At 42.3% G+C, this 21,333-nt stretch overlaps 1 long non-coding RNA gene and 1 other non-coding gene across 2 annotated transcripts; both read right to left on the bottom strand.

Moving 5' to 3' along the window:
* Nucleotides 1-5,729: 5,729 nt before the first annotated feature.
* On the bottom strand, nucleotides 5,730-9,021 carry LOC147628928 (uncharacterized). Its single transcript, XR_015267859.1, has 2 exons — nucleotides 8,271-9,021; nucleotides 5,730-8,187 (listed from the first exon to the last, which is right to left on the bottom strand). It is a non-coding gene; the product is annotated as an uncharacterized LOC147628928 (long non-coding RNA).
* Nucleotides 8,860-9,021, bottom strand: LOC147628929 (U1 spliceosomal RNA). The gene has a single exon (XR_015268034.1). It is a non-coding gene; the product is annotated as a U1 spliceosomal RNA (small nuclear RNA).
* Nucleotides 9,022-21,333: the final 12,312 nt, after the last annotated feature.

The raw sequence follows: 21,333 nt of genomic DNA, 5'->3' as shown, positions 1-21,333 counted from the left end.
AGCTTGTGTTATGAGGTCTTGAGTTAAGCTTTTCTTTAGCTTTTGTTAAGCTTGTTTTAAGAGGTCTTAAGTTAAGCTTGTGTTCAGAGGAGGTCTCTACTTATTAGTAATAGGTTGGGTTTGTAAATCAAGCTTGAATATAAGGATAACATAGACCTTATTTATGCATAAGGAAGTCGGCATGGCTTTAGCTTGTGTTAAGAGGTCTTGAGTTAGTAACTAAGCACATTTTATTAAATATTTCTAGGTTTATGGTTGGAGTCATATTATTTGAAAGGAAAGATTGAATAAGGCTTGTGAAAAAGCTAAGATTGTGGATTTGTAATCCTAGGTTTAAGGATAAGTCAAATTTCGAGTTGATTCTTAATTTTCCACAGTTATAGAAGGATTGTAGAGTGAATAGTGTAGGACTTAGTTATAAATCCAAATAGTTCCTTGAGAATGTGAATTATGATTAGGGATTGAAATTAAGTTTAGATAGTTTTGGGGAAGTTCTTATATTCTATGTTTCAAATTGTTTTCCAATTATGGTATCAAGTGTTGTAAGTTTTGTGTTAAGTGAATGAATTATGGCACTTCTCACATTGAGCTCAGCTTCTTTTACATAAGTGAACCATGTTAGCATATTTGTTCCTTAAGATGGTGATGTTTCTCAAACATGAATATCTCAAGATATTCACGATTGTGAAAAACCAATCTAGTTTTTTCACACCACCAGAGGGAACCCTTCTAAGTCATTATACAGGCTTGTAGATCACTTGAATGCATGCATGCGTGTATGCACGCACGCACAAAAAGGAAAAAAGAAAAGGGAAAAAAAAGAAAAAGAAAACAAGAAAAAAGAGACTGACCGTTTACTAGCCATGTTTCATTCATATCGCCAGGTCATACACCAAAGAGAATCAAGTTACATAGGTGTAATACTTGAATGCAAGGTCAAGTATTTCATCAAAAGACAATCACATCAATAATGGGTAAGATTATTGTCTTACCATTCTTTCTTCAATTGGCTAACTATTTTAGTAGCTCCGTGAGTAACCATAAATATTGACCTGGTGGAAAAATACAAGTTTATATGCACCATAGCCTTGTCATTTGGATGCTTCTAGGTACATCTTTCAATGGCAGAACATGGTGGGGAAATGCATGTGGCCAAATGGTACACTTTATATCCGTTTCTTTCTGAGTTCTTTCTGAGTTGTATCCCACAAAAATTTATTTTTACATCTTATCATCTAACCTATTTCATCATTGCTTAGGAACAAGAGTATAAGTAAGATAACCAAAAATATGCAAATGAGGCATAGAGGGCTTCCCACCATTCCAAGCTTCATAAGTGATAATTGTCTGCAAGGCCTGCATGTGTTTGGAACATAACTGGCACACAAAATTACCTCCAACCAAAGAACATGAGGCAAATCCAAGCCTTTAACCATGCACTGTGCCATCTCTATGAGAGATATATTCTTTCTCTTAGCCACATCATTTTGCTAGGGTGTGTAAAACATCGTGCATTGATGTTTTCTACCTCTTTCACCCATATATGCATGAAACTCTTTTGACATATAATCCCCATGTTTTCTTGGTTGGTTGACCAACCTTATGGGCTGCATTTTCTCACCCATGTGTCTGTCTCCTATGAGCCACGTATGGTGCAGTATTTTCATATGCTATAACTAGCCTATAATCAACGCTCTTTCCTCATTTAATAGCTTTCTGATCTACGTTTTCTTCCCATAAAGTGTCTCATACTATGACTAGCATATAATCAAGATTTTTTTTCTCATCATGAAGTATCCACACTACCATGCTTACACAAGATGACATAAACCTGTAGCCACAATAGTCATTTTATCATGTGTTTTTCACACATGGATGCCTTCTAAAGTCATCACATCAACAAGGGGCCTCTACAGTAATCTATAGCATAAAGGCATACAAAGGTAACATGTGTGTTTTCATCAGAAATGACATAAACCTATAGCCATAATAGTCATTTTGTCATCTGTTTTTCACACATGGATGCCTTCTAAAATCATCATCAATAAGGGGCCTCTACACTAATCTATAGCATAAATGCATACAAAGGCAACATGTGTGTTTTTATCATCAACAAGGGGCCTCTACACTAATCTATAGCATAAAGGCAACATGTGTGTTGATGATGCTATCTAAAGTCATCATCAATAAGGGGCCTATACACTATTCTATAGCATAAAGGCTTACAAAGGCAACATGTGTGTTTCCATCAGCTATTTCTTCTACTTCTTCAGCATGTGCGTTGTAATTGTTAGATGACTCTGTGGTAAGATGTTCAATACATTCAAGATATGAAGCAATAGTGTCCAAAGCTACAACTTCGACGGGCGCATTCTACTTGGATCTATTATAACCCACATAGATCCCCAAATTCATTCTTATAAAGAAGTTCTTGATGTGGAGGGAAGCAAAAAGAGGGAGAGATAATTGCAACACAGTAGATGTGAAGTCAGAATCCATCAGAGAAAATACACACACACAAAATAGGATCAATGTAAGGAGAACATTCTAGATTGAAGAACAAGATGAGGTTGAACTACTCTTGGTCACTAATGTAATGACATAGAATAACAAAGTCTTGATTTTAGTGGACAAAGGATGATAGACTTGGCTTATAGTTCTTGGGTATTTGGAGCCTCATGTGTGTGTGAACCTCCTCTTATAGCCATTTTATGTGTGAGTGTGAAAGCAGTGACGTCATATGTTTAGCAATGTGTCATTGTCCCAATGTATGTGATGTGTCAAAGATAAAGCTTTTAAGCCTATAAAAGGCATTTTGCTCTTTGAAGCTCATATAACATCAATCAATAGAAGATATTATTGAGTCGTGCAATAGTTCTCTCTCTCTCTCTCTCTCTCTCTCTCTCTCTCCTCTCTCTCTCTTTGGTAGTAACATAAATATCTTTCATCCTCCATTGCTGCTTGCCCCTAATCTCTCCTACATAGTATCAAAACTAGGCTTTCAAATCGTTATGCTTATTGCGATTGCCGAGAGGTTATTGCCCCGCTAATTTAAAACTGGGAGCCACTAGGAGTTGGCTGCCCAGAGCTATCTCGTGGACTGCCACCAATTTTGGACGGTGCTAGTGTAGAGTGCCCCACCTCCACTCAGCCCAACGGCACCGTCGCTTGCCAATTTCATTACCAAACTTGGGTCATGAAAGTGTTGAGAGATATGCCGCCTTCGCCCAGTTCACCACCATGTCATCGCACCATGCTTCTTTGCCCTCTTTGCCATGCCATCACTTCTTTGCCCAGTTTGCTGCTTCTCCGCCCTGAGCACAAAGAGTTAGAAGAGAGCCCTCTACACATGACTTTGCCCACGGTTGGGAATATTTTTGGTGATGGTCTTAGCTATGGAGTTGACTTTGAAAGGGGAGGCGAAGGGCTTCGTAGTTCCGTGAGGCCATTCACAGGCACCACATGCATGTGTTCTTTATTGATGGACACGATGTGATGGAGTGATGAAGAAAAATATGATGACTCCACACGCGAGGCTGTGCACAAGCGTCGCATGATGAACATGCGTTCTCTGGTGTAAGAGTTGATGGTCACGATGATGGACAATTGCGGGCAAGTTGCAAGAGTTTATCTAGATCCGATGGGTGATATTGAAGATGAAGACGTTGGCATGCACTGGTATAGGTGAAAGCTGGGGCTTTGATGTGAGAATATTTACCTTGACACAACCCTTAAAGGTTTCATCTTAGGGTTTTTTGAAAGTGTGACTAGATTTGTGCCCACATCTAGAGCTTTTGTAGAAGCCAAGCTCGCCATGAGCCAATTCAAAGAGAACAGCTTTGAGTCTCAGGATATTCAATGTGCTATCTACAACAAAAGGAGGATTTCTTGGCCCATTAGCTATAGCAAGTCTCCCTCATTGAGGAAGACTATGATTAGGCATTCTAGTTGTTTGTGTGTGTGTTTTGTGAGTTCTCTGTGCGGGGAGTCTCCGCAAAATCTGATTTTTGTGTTTTTCCTTTATATGTTTGTACTACCTTCACTTATAAAAGGCCCCGTGTTATCTTTCATCCCATATAGATCCTCAAATTCATTCTTATATACGGAAGCAAGAAGAGGGAGAACAAATTGTAACCCCGTAGACGTGAAGTTAGAATCCACCAGAAGAAGCTACACACACACACACAAAAATAGGGTCAATGTGAGGAGCACATTGTAAATTTAAAAATAGGATGAGCTTAAGCTACTCTTGGCTACTAATGTAGTAACATATAATAACAAAGTCTTGATTTAGGATGAGGTATTCGAAGCCTCGTGTGTGTGAAATAGCCCTTAGATGTCTTAGTGTGTTGTGTGTGAACAACCTCTCATAGTCATTTTATGTGTGTGTGGTAAGTAGTGATGTTATATGCTTAGCCATGTGTGATTGCCCCAATGTATGTGATGCGTCAAAGATAAAGCTTTTAAGCCTATAGAAGGCACTGTACTCTTTGAAGCTCATATAACATCATCAATAGAAGATATTATTGAGTCGTGCTATAACTCTCTCTCTCTCTCTCTCTCTCTCTCTCTCTCTCTCCATGTGTGTCTCTGCACTACCACACAACATGGATATCTTTCATCCTCCAAAGCAGCTTTCCCTTAACCTACCCTACATGGTATCAAAGCTAGGCTTTCAAATTGCTACCGCTAGCTTATTTCACTACTATCCAGAGGTTATTGCCTGATGATTCAAAACCGAGAGCCATTATGAGTTGCCTACCAAGAGCCACTGTGGGCCACCACCAATTTTGGGCGATGCTAGTGCAAAGTGCACCATCACTACTCAGCCCAACGACAATGCCGCGCCCACAAATTTCATCTTGCCAAACCTGGGTGATGCGATTGTGGAGAGAAATGCCGCCTCTGCCCAGCTCCCGACTGTGCCACCATGCCAAGCTTCTCTACCCTCTTTGCTGCACCATCGCTTCTTTGCCCAGTTTGCCGCTTCTCCACCCTGTCTTCCCTCGCTGCAAAGACGGGTTTCTTGAGCACAATGAGTCAGCAGAGAGCCCTCTGCACATAACTTTGCCCATGGCTAGGCAATGGTCTTAGCTTTGGAGCTAGGCCTCTTTGTGGCGATGATCTTAGCTTTGCAGCTAACTTTTAACAGAGGAGGCAAATGGCTTCATAACCTTCCGCGAGACCATGCAGAGGCTCCACACGATGATGAACATACGCTGCCTGTGCACAGGCTGCCATCCATTCCATCAACATATGGATCAAGGCCGCCTTTGAAGCCTTGATGAAACAAGTGGTAACAAGCAAAAGGTACCCAAAAGAGACTATCCCCAAACCTTACTAGGTTTCCCTGATCAGGGCGTAATACTCATGGAATGCTGGAAACAAACATTTTGCAAGAACGTTGGGTCAAACTAACACAAATCTAACTTCCCCAAATTTGGTTAAGTCCACAGGCTGCTTCCTTATCCAAATAATGAACCACATCGTGAGAATGCTGAGAAAGAAAAAAACATTCTAGCTAATCCTAAGCTCTAATAGCAACTGTGGATCCAGTACTGCTGTGAGAGTGTTAACAGAGAGAGAATCACAGTGGAAGGCTTATCCAAACACAAACAGACAAATAAGTATCTACTCCAATCAAATGTGCATCCCCAAGAAATCAAGTTCAATAAACAAACAAAACAATGTTCGACGACTCCCTCAGATATACAAAATGCTCAACAAACTGACAAATGCAGCCAAGTTGATGACAAATGTGATGTCCACAATCTCCTATAGATTTTTCCTTCAAATGCATGGTTGGCCCTTTGCTTTGCTGTTGGATTGCTATGTAAGGCTGAATATCTCATGATGAAAACGCCACACCTATTTATAGGGCCTTTTATGGTCCCTTTTATGGGTCTACTTGATTGACCACAATTATTAAAGGATTAGCCGACATGCTCTTTGTTGTGCAGGCTGCAGCCAGCCCTGCATCCCAACCCACTACCTTCTGCCTACTAGTCCACGCACAACAAGCATGTCCTCTCCAGCCTGGCCAACTAGGCTACTAGCACCCAACCTATTGCTAGCACCCATCATGTCCATTGTCTGGGGCAGCCAGCAGTCCCTGATGGTGGCTGCCCAGCCGATCCGTAAGTGCATTCGATTACCCACCACTAAGACTGAAACCACACTACAGAGTAGACATGGGTGCAACACACAAGAAACTCCATTCCAGTCTCACCCAAGAAATTGAAAGTCTGAAGCACTGGAAGACCATTTTGTGTCCTACTTTGAAGCTAACATTAAGTCCTCGCCTTGTAAGCACAGAAGCTTGTAAATGCATCTCCACAGAAGACACCTAATCAAGCACCTCCCGGGGAAGCACCTGCCATTAATGAGAATCCTCCTCTAGAAGCTCCAATTAAAACCTGTCATTGAGAACACCCGAGAAATTCCTTTACAGAAGTTCCCAAAAAAAACATCCACTAGTGCATCTGCTCATATGGATGAATGAATCATTAAAGTAGACAACACTCCTCAGTACTGTTGAGTCAAACCTGTATCCACAAGTAACTCCTCATCACCCTATGCTCGGACCAATATCCACCAACTCCACGGAAATATCCATGTGCTACACCCAACCAGAATCTCTGGGTAATGTCAAAGGAAGCGAATCCGAGACACAAGAAAAACAGACGAGGAGCGTTCCCATCGGAAACATGCCACATGCAACGGCACTTCCAAACAAAACTTGGGAGAAAAACTCCTCCACACATCCACCCAAGTCCACCAGCACACTTACATAATTACTCCTCCGTACATCCACCCAAGTCGACCATGGACTTTTTGCAATGCCCTCGGGCATTGAAGAAATTGACAGTGAAACCAAAGATCCTTCACCCAGCTCTTTAAGGCTCCGAAGACTCGTGTTAGTCCCCTGACTGAAAACTTCTTCCTTCCGTCGCCACAGCCTTGGGAAACCACTGGCCAGAAATACCCAGCTTTTCCATGCACTCAGCACAGTTGGGCACATTGTTTGTTCGATTAGTAAATTCAATCGATTTTTATCCTGACCCACCATAACAAAGCAGCACCGTGAAAGTTGTCGGGATAAGACGACGATTATTACATCTGAACTGCCCGCAGTTGAAAGATTGACAGGCATCTCCTTGACCCAATTTGTATCTGCCTCAACATCCATCTTTCCATTGAACTTGGGGGGCCACTCCTCATGTTGCATGTGAGAGGAGGTTGGGATCCCTACAGACCCTCCGTGTCATAGTGATGAAACAGGAGAGAAGGAACATGGTAAGGAGGGATCCCATGATGAAGACCGTCCACGGAATACATCCGAATCACCCATCCGAATGACGACTCCCATGCTGGGGCTCATGCCAGCCCGAGCATTCCCAAAACCACCAAAAGCAACCTTCCAAATGTTGCTCACCATGCTTAGGCTGGTCCACCTCTTGCTTGGATTGGCGGGCAACAATGGATGCAGAGTTCGAGCTCCGTGGGTCCAAATTTCCTGCCCCGCAAGGCACCAACCTCTTGACGGAAAGCCAACATCTGCTCGACTTGCATGCGGGTCTACTCTGTCAACATACTGGTCAAGGAGCAACCATCATCTGATCCTTCACACCTGTAAAGAGAAACAAATGGTACCGAGTAGTAAAAGAGACTTTCCCCAAACCCTTACATGTTCCCTTGGTTCCACCCTAGTCATGCAGGCAACATACATGGGATGCTGCAAAATAAATGTTCACAAGAACCTTGGGACAAACTAACACAAAATCGAACTTTCTTCAAACCCGGATGTGCTCTGTTGACTCTACGGGCTGCTTCCCTAGCCAAACAATCAGCACACACACACATATGGAATGGCGGGAACTTGCTAGGGTTTAAGCAATTGTAGACCAACAGAGTCTAAAGAGAGAATGGCAATGGAAGACTTACGCAAACACACACACACACACACACACACACAAGTATCTCCTCCAATATGGTGTCAAGCCAAGCTCAAGTTTACAACACACAATTTCAACGAGTGTATGGGTAAAAAAATGATCAACAAACAGAGAGATGCCCCATGCTCATGTCCTTTGATTCCCTCGCAATTTCAATTTCGCCTTCAGCTGCAGGCTTGGCCCTTGCTCTGACTGCTGCTTCCCCCATATGACAGTGTGTGCCATCCACCTCCTGATATTGAGAAGCTTCAAATGAGTGGAGAGATCTCACAGCCAATGAAGTGTGGGGCTAACTAACTAAGCAAGAAGGAGAACCTGGGGGGGACCAGGGATGAATCTGCCATGTGTGGTTGTGGTGGAAACCGATGTGTGGTTGTGGTGGAAACCGATGATCCAAAGCCTCCTCCTTTACCCTGTAAGGAGAGCAAGAGAGGAATGTCAGGAAGAGAGAACACCATCCGGGGCAAAATCAAGAGCAGCAATGGTTCAGAACAAAGGTCCATGGAGTCCCCTGCGCAGTCCAGTGCTGCTAGCCGAGGTGGCTGTCCGTAACTGGCAGTAGGCAGATATGAGCAGGTAGGAAGTGTAAGATCACAGAACTCTAGACTAGAAAGGCAGAGGGCTATTCATTCATGCACACTGGCTCCTCCAGATCCCATGACGGATGCGTAATCCAACAGTGCTGGGGCTGGGGCTCATGTCGCCTTTTGCCTCAACGACAGCAGCAGCATGGAAAGGGTGGTCTGTCTCCTTCTCCGTCGTGTAGGGTATGCAAACAGCTGGTCTGTCTCCTTCTCCGTCGTGTAGGGTATGCAAACACAGCCGGTAGCCCAAATGAAATCATCAGAGCCCCGCCATGGCCTGCGGGCGCTGCGAGGTTTCGTGGTTTGGAGTTTGGTTTTGGGTGGGGGCCGCGCGAACGCGAGCCCCCGCTACCACAAATTATGACGTGCACTCTCCCCGTTGGGGAGATGCTAGGGTGCAGCCCGTCCGGCAGTGCAATGGAGAGGCCGACCCTAGACCATCGGCCTTCCTGATCACCGATTGACCCCGCCCAGGTAAGTATACCGTCCAGCCGCGCGTGGGCGCTCTTTAGTAGGCGCCTCTCAACCAGCCACGCCAACCTATTATGGGACCTTTCCCACGACACGCGTCTGGACCACCCTCAAAAAGAGTCGTAGGCTTGGAATAAGCTAAGCTCTCTCTACTACAAGTATCTACACTTCCATACTCTACTACATGGTGTAGGTAATCACCTGTACTGCTGTTATATGAGCCTCAAAGAGTACACTGCCTTTTATAGGCTTATCTTCTTTCACACATCACGTACTCTCCCTGGGGCAGTGACACAAGGCCACATCACCGCTTATCTCATCACAGTCACACATAAAAACGGCCTCGCGTCCACAGTCATCGATTTTTTCTTCATCCTCGCGGCGGCCATCAACCCTTACACAACACGAGAGAACGCATGCAGCATCATGTTCATCATGTCACGGCCTCGTGGAAGCTACGAAGCCCTTCGCCTCCTCTTCCAAAGCTAAGGCCATCGCCACAAAAAGAGGACCACCCATGGGCAAAGTTATGTGTGCAAAGGGCTCTCTGCTAAATCTTTGTGCTGCTCAAGAAACCCTTCTTTGCACGGCGAGGGCAGAGAGGCAGCAAACTCGGGCAAGAAACCCTTTACTCGCACCACCCAAGTTTGGCGGCAAAATTGGTGGGTGGCATCGTCGTTGGGCTGAGTGGACTCTCTGCACTAGCAGCACCGCTCAAAATTGGTGGCAGCCCATGGCGGATCTAGGCAAGCAACACCTAGTGGCTCCCCCAGTTTTGAATCAGCGGGGCGGGCAATAACCTCTGGTGGTCACTAGCAATGAGCTAGCGGGGCAGCAATTTGAAAGCCTAGCTTTGATACCGTTCACGGCGGGGAGATTAGGGGCAAGCAACTAATCATCCTTTATCCACTAAACTCAAGACTTTGTTATTATATGTCACTACACTAGTAGCCTACCAAGAGTAGCTCAACCTCATCCTATTCTTCAATCTACAATGTGCTATTTTTGTGTGTCTAGCTTCTTCTGGTGGGATTCTAACTTCACGTCTACGGTCTTGCAATTAGTTCTCCCTAGATTCCAAGTAGAAAGCTACTCATTGTGAGCCGCGCACCACAAAAGCAACTAACGTGATTGTTAGCTAGCATTTGTGAGGTTATAGCAACAATAAATATTTATGAGGGCTTTCCTTGAACTTTGCTCGTTAGGCGACTTGTAAAGCTTCCATTAGGCACTCTTGCCAGTGGAGGCTTTTCTACTTACATCGGAGTAGCAGGTGGAAACCCAAAGCATGTTATGTCCATTGTCAAAGAATAGGCACATTAGGACGAGCTTCTACTCCTACTTACATTGAAGCAGAAGCTGGAAACCCAAAGGGCATGTTCTCTCACATCACATACAATGGGACAATGACACATCACATACACTGGGATAATGACACATGGCTAAACATATGACATCACTGCTTATCACACTCACTCATAAAACGGCTATAAGATCTCATTCACACACATAAACACACTAAGTTATCTAAGGGCTGTTTCACATACACATAAGACTCCGAATACCCAACAAACCCCCCTTCAGAGCAATGGGGGTAAGACCCGACATGCAAAAGAAGTAGCTACCTTCTAGTTTCATCACATGTTGCAAGGGAGCGATCTAGCCATTCGTAACTCCTGTGCCATGCCAATCCTCCAATCAACAAAGTGACCGAAGCAGCAAGTCTAGCTCTTCGTCACACCCGTCCCCCCCCAAGCTCCTAACACGGATCAAAGATAACATGGAGCCTTTTATAAGTGAAGGCAGTACAAACACATAAAGGGAAAAAACACACATGATTATTTAACTCAGATTTCATGGAGACTCCCCATGTAGAGAACCCGCGATACACAAACACATAAAAACAAGTGGAATGCCTAGCCATAGTCTTCCTCACCGGGGGAGACTTGTGCTTGCTGCAACTAACTGCCCAAGAAAACCTCCTTCCAGATAGCACACTAAATGTCCTCACACTCAAAGCTGTTCATATTGAGTTGGCTCGTGGTGGGCATGGCTTCTACAACAGCTCTCTAGATGCAGGCAAGGATCTAGTCACATTGTCTTCACTTTCTAAAAACCCTAAGATGAAAGCTTTAAGGCCTGTGTCAGGGTAGAGATATCTCACATCAAAAGCCTAGCTTCTAGTGTGCAGGCCAAAGTCATCATCTTTATCTGCAATATCACCCACTATCTTTAGACATCTTCAATATCACCCATTGTTTCTAGACATCTTCATCTTCAATATCACCCACCGTCTCCAGACAAAAACTCTTGTAGCTTACATGTAGTCATTAGATTTTCTTCATCATCATGACGAATCGACTCTTATATCAGATACGGCATATTCATCATGTGATGCGTGCGGTTGACAGCACTAAGCGTCTGGACCACCCTCAAAAAGAGTCGTAGGCTTGGAATAAGCTAAGCTCTCTCTACTACAAATATCTTGTGGACATGCATGGGGGAAAAGACACACATCACACTTCCACACTCTACTACATGGTGTAGGCAATCACCTGTACTGCTATTATATGAGCCTCAAAGAGTACACTGCCTTTTATAGGCTTATCTTCTTTCACACATCACGTACCCTCCCTGGGGCAGTGACACAAGGCCACATCACCGCTTATCACACTCACACATAAAAACGGCCTCGCGTCCACAGTCATCAATTTTTTCTTCATCATCGCGGCCATCAACCCTTACACAACACGAGAGAACGCATGCAACATCATGTTCATCATGTCACGGCCTCATGGAAGCTACGAAGCCCTTCGCCTCCTCTTCCAAAGTCAGCTCCAAAGCTAAGGCCATCGCCACAAAAAGAGGACCACCCATGGGCAAAGTTATGGGTGCAGAGGGCTCTCTGCTAAATCTTTGTGCTGCTCAAGAAACCCTTCTTTGCACGACGAGGGCAGAGAGGCAGGAAACTCGGGAAATAAACCCTTTACTCGCACCACCCAAGTTTGGTGGTGAAATTGGTGGGTGGCACCATCGTTGGGCTGAGTGGACCCTCTGCACTAGCAGCACCGCTCAAAATTGGTGGCGGCCCATGGCGGATCTAGGCAAGCAACACCTAGTGGCTCTCCCGGTTTTGAATCAGCGGGGCGGGCAATAACCTCTGGTGTCACTAGCAATAAGCTAGCGGGGCAGCAATTTGGAAGTGGGTCCCGTTATTTCTAGATGGACAGTTGGTGCATGTTTTACCCTGGCTCCCTATGGTAGAGTATAGAGATATGTTGCACCAAGCATGCCTTATTTGGGTTAAGGTTGTAGACTTTTTATCAACTATGTGGGAATTGTTACCGTTGGCCATGCAGACTACTGGGGAGGTGTTGGTGGAGCCCAGAATGTGGTTCTTCTTTCATGTTTCTTAAGGCTCAAAGAGATAATGTTCAGAAGGCTATGGCTGTTTATCATACTTTTGGTCTTGCATATGTAAAAATCTGCTCTGATAAGCTCTACCAAGATAAATTTGCTTGGTTTTGGATGGAATGGGTAAGTCATCATACAAAGGATATGCATCACACGCCACTTGGGTTATTCGATTGGAGTTAGTGTTGATTCAAAGGCTTTGTTGGCATGAATTTCTGAAAGGAAAAATGAAAAGTTTGTGTATTGGAAATCTCAGGGGGTTGGCCTATGTATGTTTGGCTCAAAGTGACACAATCCATTATGGTTAGCATGATATCTTTTTTCTTGCCTTTCTTGCCATGTATGAGCAAAGCTTTGCATCAGAAACAAAAGCCAATTAGATTTATACTATGGAAAAGAGCAGGAAATAAGCCAAGACAGATGTGGATTTCTTAGGAACACAAAGAGGAGTGGAGGGGCGGCCCTATTAGATGTCAAATTACATATGGTCACTAGGAGATGGCCTTTACTACAAGATATGTGTGTATTTCATCAGCCATGGGTGGTAATGGCTAAGGCCCTCGTAGAGGAGGTTGCACTTGTGCATGGTAATACCAGGATTGATGGTACATGATGGGATGTAGTGAATGGTTCCCAACAGGTTTGATTGGTGGCTTCACCTATCCTTTCTCATTTAATGATCTCATGGAAGGAGGTGTTGACACACACTAAATGGAAGCCTTCAGATTAGCGGATGCAGTTGAATTCTATGGTAGGTGAGGTGTGGCTACTTCACAACTTCTGGAGTGGCTTGACAAACTTGTTGAGTGGCCAAAATTCAATAGAATGGCTCGATTGGGACTAGTGAGAATCATGGATGCCTTGTTGCCACATTGAGGCCGCTTATTTTCTTTTTAGAAAATTCATCAATATTTTCGGGTTCCATGTGGATATGTACAATTATGGGAGAAGGTGAGGGCAAGCCTTACACCATTTGATGATATTCCTTAGTTGGAGGATCAACAACCTTGGTTAGATTGGGCATTTAGAAAGCCTTAGGACATTGTCAGCATATAACAAATCAAGTGTACCATATGATGGTGGAAGATAAGCGCTGGATCACTAAGAAGGCTAATCAGGTGTGGACTATCAGGCAAAGTAGGGCCTGGTGGAAGGAAGTAATCTTACAGAGCTGGTAGTCTAAGATTCAATATCAAGGGAAGGTGTTCCTCTGTGCATGCTAGTTGGAGGCCTACCATTAGAGAACCAGTTGCTACGAAAGCGACGGATTGCTTCTGGTAATTGTGTGTTTTGTACTACATGCTTGGAAACATGCTCGCTTCTTTTCATTTCATGTATGGTAGAAAACAAGGTGTGGGATTTCCTTTCTCGTGTAAGGATTTTGTCGACAAATAGGCTCGTAAAGATTAAAGACTGGATTTTTGGCACGATTCTGAATGGGTCGGATAACCCAAAACATTCAATTTTCTTTCCTTTTTTCAAGTGGATAGGTTTGTGGCATATGTGGTAACTAGGAATGACTTCATATTTGATGCAAAAGTGGGTATTACAGCTCACATAGGTCATATCAAAGGGCTACTATTGTAGCAAGTCTCTTCCTTGCGGTTAGCTCATTTGGTGGAGAATGACACGGCTATAATTGGATGAGGGTACTCCGAGCTACACCTGTGGTTCGTAGTAATTAGTGAGGGAAAGCTAGTACATCACATTGTGGCCATGTGGCCATTTGCAAAGTAATTCTAGTAATATATCTTCTAGTACGAGAGAGAGAGAGAGAGAGAGAGAGAGAGAGAGAGAGAGAGAGTTATTGCACGACTTAATAATATCTTCTATTGATTGATGTTATATGAGCTTCAAAGAGTATAGTGCCTTCTATAGGCTTAAAAGCTTTATCTGACGCATCGCACACATTGGGGCAATCACACATGGCTAAACACATGACATCACTACTTACCACACTCACACATAAAACAGCTATAAAAGGTTGTTCACACACAACAACACACTAATCCATCTAAGGGCTATTTCACACACACATGAGGCTTCGAATACCCAAGAGCTATAAGCCAAGTCTATTATCCTTTGAAATCAAGACCTTGTTATATGTCACTACATTAGTAGCCAAGAGTAGCTTAACCTCATCCTATTCTTCAATCTACAATGTGCTCCTCAGGCCCTATTTTTGTGTGTGTGTAGCTTCTTCTGGTGAATTCTAGCTTCACATCTATGGTATTGCAATTAGTTCTGCCTCTTCTTGCTTCCCTCATCTTTCTATAAGAATGAATTTGGGGATCTATGTGGCATAAAAGATAATACGGGGGCCTAAGTAGTACAAGCATATAAAGGAAAAACACACACACTCAGATTTCAGGGAGGCTCCCTGCACAGAGAACCAATGACACACACACATAAACAACTAGAATGCCTAACCATAGTCTTCCTCAATCACTAAGGGTGACTTGCTACAGCTAATGGGCCAAGAAAACCTCCTTGTAGATAGCACACTGAATGTCTTGAGACTCAAAGCTATTCTTACTAAATTCTCTCATGGCGAGCTTGGCTTCTACAGTAGCTCTAGATACAGGTAAGGATCTAGTTGCACTTTCAAAAAACCCTAAGATGAAAGCTTTAAGGCTTGTGTCAAGGTAGAGATTGTCACATCAAAGCCCTAGCTTTGACCTATACCCACCGTGCAGGTCCAAAGTCTTGATCTTCATCTTCAATATCACCCACCGGCTCTCTAGACATAAACTCTTGCAACCTGCTCGTCGCAGTCATCCATCATCGTGGCCATCGACTCTTACACCAAAGAATGCATATTCATCATGTGATGCCTGTGCACGACTTTGCGTGTGCAGACATCAAAATTTTATTCATCATCGTGGCCATAAACTTTTACACCAAAGAACGCATGCATGTGGTGCTGTGCACGGCCTCATGGAACTATGAAGCCCTTCGCCTCCTCTTTCAAAGTCAACTTCATAGCTAAGAGCATCGCCAAAAATAGGCCCAACCATGGGCAAAGTTATATGCAAAGGGCTCTCTGATGACACTTTGTAGCAAACTGGGCAAGAAGCAATGGCGCGAAAAAGAGGGTGAGAAAGCATGGTGCAATGACACGATGGCAAACTAGGCAGAGGTAGCAAATCTCTCAATGCTTGCATCACCCAATTTTGGCAATGAAATTGGCGAGCGGTACTATCTTGCTGGGCTGAGTGGAGGTGGTGCACTCTACACTAGCACCTCCCAAAACTGGTGGCAACCCACGATATAGCTTTGGGCAGGCAACTCCTAGTGGCTCTTGGTTTTACCTCAAGCCAGTAGTAGCAATAAGCTAGCGGTAACAATTTAAAAGCCTAGCTTTGATACCATGTAGGGGAGATTAGGGGCAAGCAGCTATGGAGGATGAAAGATATGCATGTTGTGTGGTAGTGCAAAGACACACACACACACACACACACACACACACACACACACACACAGAAAGACTATACTTAAGAGAGAGAAAACTATTACACAACTCAATAATATCTTCTATTTATTGATGTTGTATGAGCTTTAAATAGTACAATGCCTTTTATAGACTTAAAAGCTTTATCTTTGACACATCACATACATTGGGACAATGATACGTGGCTAAACATATGACATCACTACTTATCACACACACACAAAATGGCTATGTGAGGTTATTCACATACACATGAGGCTTCGAATACCGCCAAGTCTATCACCCTTTGTCCACTAAAATCAAGACTTTGTTATTCTATGTCACTACATTAGTAACCAAAGAGTAGTTCAACCTCATCCTATTCTTCAATCTACAATGTGCTCCTCACATTGATCCTATTTTTGTGTGTGTAGTTTCTCTAATAGATCCTGACTTCACATCTATGGTGTTGCAATTATCTCTCTCTCTTCTTGTTTCCCTCTACATGAAGCACTTCTATATAAGAATGGATTTGGGGATCTATGTGGGTTATAATAGATTCCAAGTAGAATGCTACTTATATCAACTAACATGATTGGCTAGCATTTGTGCGATTATAGTAAGAATAAACATTTATGAGAGCTTTTCCTAAACTTTTCTTGTTGGACCACTTGTAAATCTTCGATTAGGCACTCTTGCCAGTGGAGGCTTGTCCTACTTACATTGGAGTAGACAGTGGAAACCCAAAGGATTCTATGTCCATTGTCAAAGAATAGGCACATGAGGATGAGCTTCTACTCCTAGTTACATAGGAGTAGGAGGTGGAAACCCATAGGATGTTATATCCATTGTCAAAGAATAGGCACATGAGGATGAGCTTCTACTAGTAGAAGGGATGTTATATCCATTGTCAAAGAATAGGCACATGAGGATGAGCTTCTACTAGTAGAAGGTGGAAACCCAAAGGGTGTGTTCTATCCACCACCATCGTTAAAGAATAGGTGCAGTAGTACATGAAAATTATTCAAATTCATAATTTTTTGAGGCTTGAACATGTTCGATAAGCTAAGGTGTTTCTACGAGTATCTTATGGATATGGAGGGCAAAGAGAGATAGCATATTTCCATACTCTACTCTATTACATGGTGTAGTCATCTATATTGTTGCCACCTACACCAAGTATCAATCATACTCATACCTTGACTAAAATACACGTATGAGTGAGTATATTACATTAATATTTTTTTGATATATGCATGTTTAGTCTTCGTTCTAAAAAGAGAGCACATTAATATTTGATTGGACTTTTCCATAGATCTTTAAGAGAAGGAATTTATGCATGTTTAATGATTGTTATAAAAAGAGAGCACATTAATATTTGATTGGACTTTTCCATAGATCTTTAAGAGAAGGAATTTATGCATGTTTAATGATTGTTATAAAAAGAGAGCACATTAATATTTGATTGGACTTTTCCATAGATCTTTAAGAGAAGGAATTTATGCATGTTTAATGATTGTTATAAAAAGAGAGCACAATAGTATTTGACAAAACATTTCCACAGACCCTTAGGAGAAGCAACTTGGTAGGTAAGTTTCTAAAAGAGAGTGTAATAGCATTTGACAGAACTTTTCCACAAATCCTTAATAGAAACAGCTTAGTTGTATGAACCCTTTCTTTATTTTAAGTTTACAATGAAGCCACGCAGATGCCTCTTCTAACCACAAGCTATTGGTGATCCATTAGCATAGCCTTCTTCACATCATGAGGTGTCAACTTATTCCATACATTTGAAATCCCCACCCCTAGCCTAGGAATAGTAGACATTATCAAAAGCCAGCCATAAGCCTTTCATATATGGGTAGAGATAGGCAATGGGCACCCAGTTAAGTTGGGTGGCCAGGTAAAGACCACTTGTATATATACAACTTTTGATGATGTGCACCGGGAAACTCAATCATTTTTAAGTACAAAGCTTTCTTCTTCTCTTGAGCTCTTACTTTATTGCTTGCTTTTGGTTGTAGGATGCATGCTTGTGTGTGTGATTGGAATGTAACGAGTTCACATGTGTTTCCATGCATACCTTGAGAAAGATCCTCCTCGCTTTCAGGTTTCTTGTTGGGAGGGTACTCAATCCACCATGGGAAACAATATGCTCACAATATGAAAAACCCTCATCCTTCCAAGTATGAAGATACATGAAAGATGGACTCTTCTATGACAAGCATTCATTTGTCTCATTTGGGCATTGTATGAGTTGCCCACTCTCAATGAGATTATAGAGCCACCTTTGAAACCCCACAAGACACATAATTATCTCATAAACCAATTATGAGAATAAAAGTGACATAATGCATGTATGTTACACTTAAGATTTACCTCTACACCAAACGTCAAATGGTTTTTTCAATTTTTGGCTATTTGTCCCCATAAGCCCACCATCCTTTAGTATGCAAAGGCTTGTTGGAAATGACGCATCCTCATGTCCTTGAAGTATGCCTTAGCACGCTCTTACAATGGCTCACCACCCCAATGTCTAGATCTCGGATAATCTCTAAAGCCCTCATACAAGCATGGTACAAATATGTCTCCTTCTTCATAAGGCATATTATCAGTTGGCATTCCCCAACTATCTCGCACTTCTTTAGGCTTTGATAAGATTTGTAATCTCCTTTTTCCTACACACAACTCAAAGTTTTTTTACATGCACTACAAGAAAGAAACGCAAAAACAAGGATAAGAAACTATGTGAAAGTATAAGACATATACCTTATATGACTAATTGTTGAAGCCATTATCCATTGCAAGTTTTCCTTCTTCACCACCTTGTTATTAATCCAATCAATGTTAAACAAGACTCAAAAGGAACTGGGGCCATTATTTGGATTAGTAATAGTAGCAATTTTGTATGCCATACTGATGAATCTCTGCACCAATCATGCAAAAACTTATCCAACCTCTTAGAGTTTTTCACTTACATAATCGAAAGCTGATATTGCTATACATACCTTTTCCATTGCTCTTAAAGCAAGTGTGTTCTGCTTTTCATATTCTTCATCTCCAAGTACTTATTGATTAAGCACATAAGTTTTAGCCATTAAGTCCTCATGAAAATCTTTGGTAAGCAGAACAAGCTTGGTGAGTCACCTCGTCCCGAGCAACTAAACTCATACCTTGAAGAATAACTAAGCCATCATGCAAGCCAGATTGTTATACTAAGGCTTGACATGTGTACTTCTTATCTCTAGAATCATTTCTCTTTCAATTATTGATCGTGTCTTTGGTGGGAGAGCTACCATTATACTCTCTTTATTTGCTAATCCAAACTTTTGGAACATATAGATCTCATGCCTAAGAGTGGAAGGTGCATGAGTGCGAGTAACAACTCTCCCTCTTGACCACGGGGGCCACATCCAAAAACTTGCACATAAATCCTACGTATCTTGATATCTCATTTGCATAAGCTCCACACAATCCATTAATGTTATAAAAATTTGAGGATAAATAGTATCAAGAAATTGTACTCTATAGTTCATAGAATGAAGACCTTAACACTTACCCTCGTTTCATACAAGACAACTAAGATTTGAGGTGATGATTACCATCCCATACCAAAAACTTTTTTTCATCTCAAATTTGACCACTCATCAGGGAGCTCTTCTTCAAACACAGTGTTGATTCTTGTCCTCATTGGACCCATTGTTGCATATCATCATCGTTCACTTGAATAAAGCCCTCCCCAAGCCTTTTAAAACCAACACGAAATGGTGCATTAGCCTCAATATGGCCGGCTCTATTAAATCTATCCACAAGAACGGTCACATCCACTTGTGATGTCCTAATAGCTTCATTCACAAACAAATGACACAATGAAATTAGAGGTGGATCGCTCTCCATCGTAACATAGAACTTTGACAAAGAGTCTTGAAGAAGGCCAAGCTACATCTTTGCCTCGAGCCCATGAAGAATGAGAGGTGCTTGCTCTTGGTCTTTGTCTCTTTCGTTTTTTGCTACATTAGTAGCATTCTGTGTTAACTCTAGTGCATCACTTAGCTCCACCACATCTTGCACTTGAGAAGTGGTAGGGACTATTGCTAATTTCACTTGTGAAGTGTTAGGGATGGGGACTATTGCTGATTCGTCAACCATGGAATGTTTCATATTGCTTTTCCTTACGATGCATTTTTTTTAAACATCCTCCAATGTGGCCCTCAAAGGCAGTTTTTGCTACACCCTTTAAATACTTTGAAACCCCATGATGCCTTCTATCAAAGCCATCCATTTGAGTGTTGCCCATATAACACAAGGCAAAAAAAAGGGGCAAACTACGCTCTGATAGCCTTGTGTTGTATGGAAACTTGCTACACCCCACACTATCCAATAAAAAATATAAATAAACATACATCAAAGCTTCCCATGCTTAACATCAGCTGGATCCCTACAAAAGGTTCTTTTCATTATCTAACCATCTCAAAGCATAGGGTGGAATCTTTGACTTATGCCAAATAATGTCATCCTATATTATCCATGGTGAATCCACATGAGCTTCTACAAGGCCATGAAAGTGTATTTCCACATATAAACCCATCTCACATTCGAGTCCATGTGCATCATACATAGCCATTATTTTTATTTTAACACCTAGCTCATGGCCATTGCATCAAAGATGGAATGAATCTATGCATTACAAATCAATCTTTACATTACATAAGAAGTCTTGAAAAACTCCCTCTTCAAGCAAATCATTAGGAAGAACCACCATCACACAATCAAACTATGGCCCATGCAAGTTAGATTCATCTACATAACTAAAAAATTCAATAATAATAGCATCTTCTTCATCACAACTTCCTTGATCATAAGCAACAAACAAACCTTACTCTTATGCTATCCATCATCTAGTGCTAAGAAAAAACCCCTAACATTTTGCTTTAAATTTGCTTGAGAAACCCATCGTCTCTAGTGCTAATTAAAACGCACCATACGACATAAGGTTAAAAAAAGGGTAGACTACTCTTTGGAAGCTAGTGCATGCGCCAGCTTCCAAAGCATAGTTTGCACCTCCAAAGCACAGTCTGCCCCTTCTTTTTTCCTTGTGTTGTATGGAAACTTGCTAGCAAGTTTATCTTTTTTGTGTGATAAGAACTAGTTTAACTTTTGTGTGTGATGATTAGATAAGAGAAGCTTGTATGGTGAGTTGCTACACGCCATACCATTTCATAGAGTTGAGCTTGTACATTTGTGTGTGATGACTAACCTCTTTGTTATCACTCTAGGAGCATGCCATTTGATAGTGGCACAATGAATGGAGTGCGACGGAGCTCAATGGAGTTCAAAGTGAGGGGTAGGTGATGGTAACTTTAGGGTTTACAGAGGCAAGCAATGGTAAAGTTTAGGGTTTAGAGAAAGAAAGAGAAATGGCAAAGCGGGGGAAGAGATAAAGAGAAAAAAAGAGAAAGAGAGAGAGAGAGAGAGAGAG

The sequence above is a fragment of the Cibotium barometz genome, chromosome 18 (assembly GCF_041138505.1).
Source record: "Cibotium barometz isolate CiBa-2024 chromosome 18, ASM4113850v1, whole genome shotgun sequence".
In the NCBI taxonomy this organism is placed as follows: Eukaryota; Viridiplantae; Streptophyta; class Polypodiopsida; order Cyatheales; family Cibotiaceae; genus Cibotium; species Cibotium barometz.
The sequence above is the reverse complement of the archived record's forward strand: the minus strand, read 5'-3'. Positions and strand labels throughout refer to the sequence as shown.